This window comes from Oncorhynchus masou, unplaced genomic scaffold (genome assembly GCF_036934945.1).
Source record: "Oncorhynchus masou masou isolate Uvic2021 unplaced genomic scaffold, UVic_Omas_1.1 unplaced_scaffold_2538, whole genome shotgun sequence".
NCBI lineage: Eukaryota > Metazoa > Chordata > Actinopteri > Salmoniformes > Salmonidae > Oncorhynchus > Oncorhynchus masou.
The window spans coordinates 48,904-55,496 of record NW_027008988.1 but is presented as its reverse complement, the minus strand read 5'-3'; the positions used below and the strand labels follow the sequence as shown (position 1 = coordinate 55,496).

Sequence of the window (6,593 nt, the reverse complement as noted above, 5' to 3'; positions counted from 1 at the left end):
TGTGTGTGTCTCCAGAACCCAGTAACAGGCCTGTTGCCCTGCAGTGTCCAGCTGCCAGATGCCTGGGTGCGTGACAATGTCTACAGCATCCTGGCGGTGTGGGGTCTGGGGATGGCAGGTGACTATCTCACAGCATGAAAATAGTGTTGTGTCCTCCAACTTACTGTACTGACCGGGATCTGTGTTGTGTCCTCCATACTTACTGACAAGGCCAAGGCCTACGAACTGGAGCAGGTGACTGGCTGACTCCCACAAAATAGTGTTGTGTCCTCCATCCTGTACTGTGTGATCTCCTCCATACTTACTGCATGTCAAAACTGTGTGATCTGTGTTGTGTCCTCCATACTTACTGTACTGTGTGATCTGTGTTGTGTCCTCCATACTTACTGTACTGTGTGATCTGTGTTGTGTCCTCCATACTTACTGTACTGTGTGATCTGTGTTGTGTCCTCCATACTTACTGTACTGTGTGATCTGTGTTGTGTCCTCCATACTTACTGTCCTCCCATACTTACTGTACTGTGTGATCTGTGTTGATGTCCTCCATACTTACTGTACTGTGTGATCTGTGTTGTGTCCTCCATACTTACTGTACTGTGTGATCTGTGTTGTGTCCTCCATACTTACTGTACTGTGTGATCTGTGTTGTGTCCTCCATACTTACTGTACTGTGTGATCTGTGTGTTGTACTGTCCTCCATACTTACTGTACTGTGTGATCTGTGTTGTGTCCTCCATACTTACTGTACTGTGTGATCTGTGTTGTGTCCTTACATGTACTTATACTTACTGTACTGTGTGATCTGTGTTGGAAAGTGGGTCTGAATAGTCCTCATGACCACACTGTGTCAAAACAAGACATTCCTTTCCCGAAACATGTTAGTGTGTTCCATGCATGTTGTCCTATGATCTATGTTGTAGGCCACAGGCAGAGATTGGCATATTCCAGTCCTTGGAGTCCTGAATAGATAAACTTGGGAAGGCAGGAGTTACCGATCCCTGTAAGGTGTGGTAAATATCTATATTTGTATTATTCTACAGAGTGTTGTCAAGCTGATGCAAGGGCTGCTCCAGTGTATGATGCGACAGGTGGGTTACCGTGGTTACTGTCCCATTCCTTCTACCATGTAACAACACAGTCACTAGTATATGGCATAAGGGCAACAATGCACTACGCTGTGGGAGCATTTCTGTATGTGTTTCTCCCTTGGTCTGGCTGTGTAATAGGCTTTTCTGAGCATGTCAGTGTGTCTGACTACAGGTGGCCAAGGTGGAGAAGTTTAAACACACCCAGAGCCCCAAGGACTGTCTGCACGCCAAGTACCACACCCCTACCTGTGCTACCGTGGTGGGCGACGATCAGTGGGGACACCTGCAGGTTGATGCCACCTCTCTGTACCTGCTGGTTTTGGCTCAGATGACTGCCTCAGGTACCATGTGTGTGTGTGTGTGTGTGTGTGTGTGTGTGCCTGTGCGTGTGTGTGTGTGTGTCGGTGTGTGTCTGTGTGTGTGTGTGTGTGTGTGTCGGTGTGTGTGTCTGTATCGGTGTGTGTGTGTGTCTGTGTCGGTGTGTCGGTGTGTGTCGGTGTTGGTGTGTGTCGGTGTCTGTGTCGGTGTGTGTGTGTGTGTGTGTGTGTGTGTGTGTGGTGTGTGTGTGTGTGTGTGTGTGTGTGTGTGTGTGTGTGGTGTGTGTGTGTGATCATGTCATTGTGAAATAACTTGACTGTATACCGGCGGCGTTGTTCTTTATCACTGCCTGGTCTTCTCCAGGTCTTCGTATCATATCAACCCTGCATGAAGTGGCTTTTATCCAGAACCTGGTCTTCTACATTGAGGCTGCTTATAAAGTCGCGGTAGGTAATGTTCAAGGTCTGTTTGAGCGAGGCTCTATTCTTCTAACCTCACTAGCATACGACTTAGCAGGAAGTAATAGAAGTCTGAACGGTAATGGAGAGAGAAGCAATACTGTACTGAAGATCAATAGGAATATCAGTAGAGGTAGTGGAGACTATAGAAGTGTCGTGCTGCAAGGAACACCTTACCAAACAAGACCTTTTACATGGCTCATACAGTATATTGTAAAATCCCACACAGTGAACTTTCTGATTGGTTGGTAGAATAACTTTCAATACATTTCATTGGTCAACATGGGAACATCAGCACTTAACCCTAAAAGCATCAACATATTTTTTAGCTTAAAAGCGCCAACAGGTCAAAGGCCTGTGTGGTCGGCTCCAACAGATAATTATAAACTAACAGGTGAAAACTACTTAACATAATTCATTAACATAATGTCATAATTATTAACATAATGTCAACAGAGAATTTAATCAACATAATGTCAACAGAGAGCTGACATGGTACTGAAAAATAAACGGTTCAACTGGTCAACAACTGACGTTTCCCATCCAGGAGAATGTGTCTTAGTTAACCAGAGTACGATCCAGGAGAATGTCTTGGTTACTAACTAACAGAGTACGTTTCCCATCCAGGAGAATGTGTCTTAGTTAGCGACTAACCAGACTCATCCAGGAGAATGTGTCTTAACCAGACTATATCCAGGAGAATGTGTCTTAGTTAGCGATAATCCATCCAGGAGAATGTGTCTCCTTCACTAACCAGAATACGTTTCCCATCCAGGAGAATGTGTCTTAGTTGAATAAGCAGATAATCCAGAATTTCAGCGTGTCTGTTTCTGAGACGTGAGGAGTTAAAACAGAGTGCATATGTCCTACTGATTACTATTTGTGTAAATATATAGAATATACTGTATATAGAGTATATATTCGATGAGGTCAAATAAAATCAAATTAAGGTCTTCAAATAGTATGATTTTAAACATGGTTGTCATGGTAACTGTCTCTCTCTCTCTCTCTCTCTCTCTCTCTCTCTCTCTCTCTCTCTCTGTGCAGGATTATGGGATGTGGGAGCGAGGGGACAAGACCAATCAGGGGATCCCAGAACTGAACGCCAGCTCTGTGGGGATGGCCAAGGTACTAATGCTTTAGATGTAATGCTTGTCCTATATGTAACGATGATAATACATGGTCTCCTTTTACGTCTCCAATCGTATCTTAACTACCATATCTAGACTCATAACAGTCTTCTTATCACAACACAGCTACTATATGTAAACTCCTAAAACAACAACATGTTGGGTTTTATGTTCAGGCTGCATTGGAGGCCATTGATGAGCTGGACCTCTTTGGGGCTCATGGAGGACCCAAATCTGTCATTCACGTTTTGCCGGACGAGGTGGAGCACTGCCAGGTACTGTGATAAACATGTCCTATCTTATCTAGCCTGGTGAGGGCAGTGTCCAGTCTGGTTTAATCTTCTCTAGCCTGGTGAGGGCAGTGTCCAGTCTGGTTTCATCTTCTCTAGCCTGGTGAGGGCAGTGTCCAGTCTGGTTTAATCTTCTCTAGCCTGGTGAGGGCAGTGTCCAGTCTGGTTTAATCTTCTCTAGCCTGGTGAGGGCAGTGTCCAGTCGGGTTTAATCTTCTCTAGCGTGGTGAGGGCAGTGTCCAGTCTGGTTTAATCTTCTCTAGCCTGGTGAGGTCAGTGTCCAGTCTGGTTTAATCTTCTCTAGCCTGGTGAGTGCAGTGTCCAGTCTGGTTTAATCCTCTCTAGCCTGGTGAGGGCAGTGTCCAGTGTGGTTTAATCTTCTCTAGCCTGGTGAGGGCAGTGTCCAGTCTGGTTTAATCTTCTCTAGCCTGGTGAGGGCAGGGTCCAGTCTGGTTTAATCTTCTCTAGCCTGGTGAGGGCAGTGTCCAGTCTGGTTTAATCTTCTCTAGCCTGGTGAGGGCAGTGTCCAGTCTGGTTTAATCTTCTAGCCTGGTGAGGGCAGTGTCCAGTCTGGTTTAAGCGGATTATTTTATAAACCTTAAAATGATATGTATGAAACTGACCATTGTCTTACGGTTTAGCACAACTGATGTCTCCTGGCAACACGGTGGTGTCAGAATGACGCCATCTGTCAGAAACTGACCCGTTTGTATTTGACCTCTCCAGGCTATCCTGTGCTCCATGCTGCCACGAGCCTCCACCTCTAAAGAGATCGACGCTGGTCTCCTGTCAATCATCTCCTTCCCTGCCTTCGCTGTGGAGGATGCAGACCTGGTCACCATCACTAAGACTGAGATCATATCCAGGCTACAGGTAGATAGGAGCCTGTCTAGACTGGACCACAGATACAGTGAGATCATATCCAGGCTACAGGTAGATAGGAACCTGTCTAGACTGGACCACAGATACAGTGAGATCATATCCAGGCTACAGGTAGATAGGAGCCTGTCTAGACTGGACCACAGATACAGTGAGATCATGTCCAGGCTACAGGTAGATAGGAACCTGTCTAGACTGGACCACAGATACAGTGAGATCATGTCCAGGCTACAGGTAGATAGGAACCTGTCTAGACTGGACCACAGATACAGTGAGATCATATCCAGGCTACAGGTAGATAGGAGCCTGTCTAGACTGGACCACAGATACAGTGAGATCATGTCCAGGCTACAGGTAGATAGGAACCTGTCTAGACTGGACCACAGATACAGTGAGATCATGTCCAGGCTACAGGTAGATAGGAGCCTGTCTAGACTGGACCACAGATACAGTGAGATCATGTCCAGGCTACAGGTAGATAGGAGCCTGTCTAGACTGGACCACAGATACAGTGAGATCATGTCCAGGCTACAGGTAGATAGGAACCTGTCTAGACTGGACCACAGATACAGTGAGATCATGTCCAGGCTACAGGTAGATAGGAGCCTGTCTAGACTGGACCACAGATACAGTGAGATCATGTCCAGGCTACAGGTAGATAGGAACCTGTCTAGACTGGACCACAGATACAGTGAGATCATGTCCAGGCTACAGGTAGATAGGAACCTGTCTAGACTGGACCACAGATACAGTGAGATCATGTCCAGGCTACAGGTAGATAGGAGCCTGTCTAGGCTGGACCACAAATACAGTGAGATCATGTCCAGGCTACAGGTAGATAGGAACCTGTCTAGACTGGACCACAGATACAGTGAGATCATATCCAGGCTACAGGTAGATAAGAGCCTGTCTAGGCTGGACCACAGATACAGTGAGATCATATCCAGGCTACAGGTAGATAGGAGCCTGCCTTCATATCCAGGCTACAGGTAGATAGGAGCCTGTCTAGGCTGGAGGATACAGTGAGATCATGTCCAGGCTGGGTAGATAGGATCCTGTCTAGACTGGACCACAGATACAGTGAGATCATATCCAGGCTACAGGTAGATAGGAGCCTGTCTAGACTGGACCACAGATACAGTGAGATCATGTCCAGGCTACAGGTAGATAGGAGCCTGTCTCGACTGGACCACAGATACAGTGAGATCATGTCCAGGCTACAGGTAGATAGGAGCCTGTCTAGACTGGACCACAGATACAGTGAGATCATGTCCAGGCTACAGGTAGATAGGAGCCTGTCTAGGCTGGACCACAGACACACTATATGGGCTAGTTGATACCCAGACTCAGATTAAGCCTAGTCCGAGACGGTAAAAGGATGTCAATGGGAAACCTCCATTGGCTAGGCTTAATGGTGCTCTAGAATGAGGCTTCTAAATGACTCCGTTCCCTTCCCCAGGGACGCTATGGCTGCTGCCGTTTCATCAGAGATGGATACAGATGCCCAAGAGAGGTACTGTACAGATTTGTATGTTTTTCTCCTTACAGTGTGAAATAAACTAGATTTTCATCCAATGGTCTTGTATCTGCGCTGTAGCCAACAGCAGGCAGATACAGTGTGTGTAGGCTAAGAGTGAAAATATTGTTATTTGTCAAAGCAGCCAAGCATTGATCATCATGTCACCAGCATCAGACCCTGGATATTTATTGTAAAGGAGCATCAAGCTCATCACCACTTTCACCACCCTGTGAAGTTCATCATAACTTATTTCATCTGTAGCCTAATAAACTGCATGCCTTCCCGAGTCGTGGTGGGAGGAACACACAACATGTCATCGCCCGACACCAAGTTTACTTCCATATGATGGTTATTATATCAATATATGTACATAAAGGCGTTTCCACCTCCATTTCCTGCAGAGTACATTTTACTCACACAAAAAGGTGCCGCCATGTTGAACAAACAAATGACCTGTTGGCATTTATAAAATGCCTTCGATATAATGGAAAGAAAATACCAAAAGATAGTCTTTTAGTAGGGTTTTCCTTGAACTCTCGTTTAAAGATTAGCCTTGTTCTTTTAGATGAGACATTGGGTGTAATATTTCCGTGTCTGTCTGTCTTTCTCAGGACCCGTCGCGTCTCCACTACGACCCGGCTGAACTCAAACTGTTTGAGAATATAGAATGTGAATGGCCAGTGTTCTGGACCTACCTCATTCTGGACGGCATCTTCAGCGGAGACCTAGCACAGGTGTGTGTGGCCGTGTTGGTTCCGCCCCTCTCCTCGTCCCGACCTAGGTTCCACCCTGAGACCCTCTGAGTACCTCGTCACCGGTCACTCCACAAAAGCTGTGTCCGTTTCAGAGCAAGGAAAACAACTACCTGTAGGTCTGAGAGTGGGTGACGTCACCGAGCTATGTGTCAGACC

General features: G+C 46.4%; 1 pseudogene; it reads left to right on the top strand.

Annotated features, from left to right (window-relative positions):
- Positions 1–210: 210 nt before the first annotated feature.
- Positions 211–6,593, top strand: part of LOC135533633 (phosphorylase b kinase regulatory subunit alpha, liver isoform-like) — a 39,529-nt pseudogene continuing 33,146 nt past the window's right edge.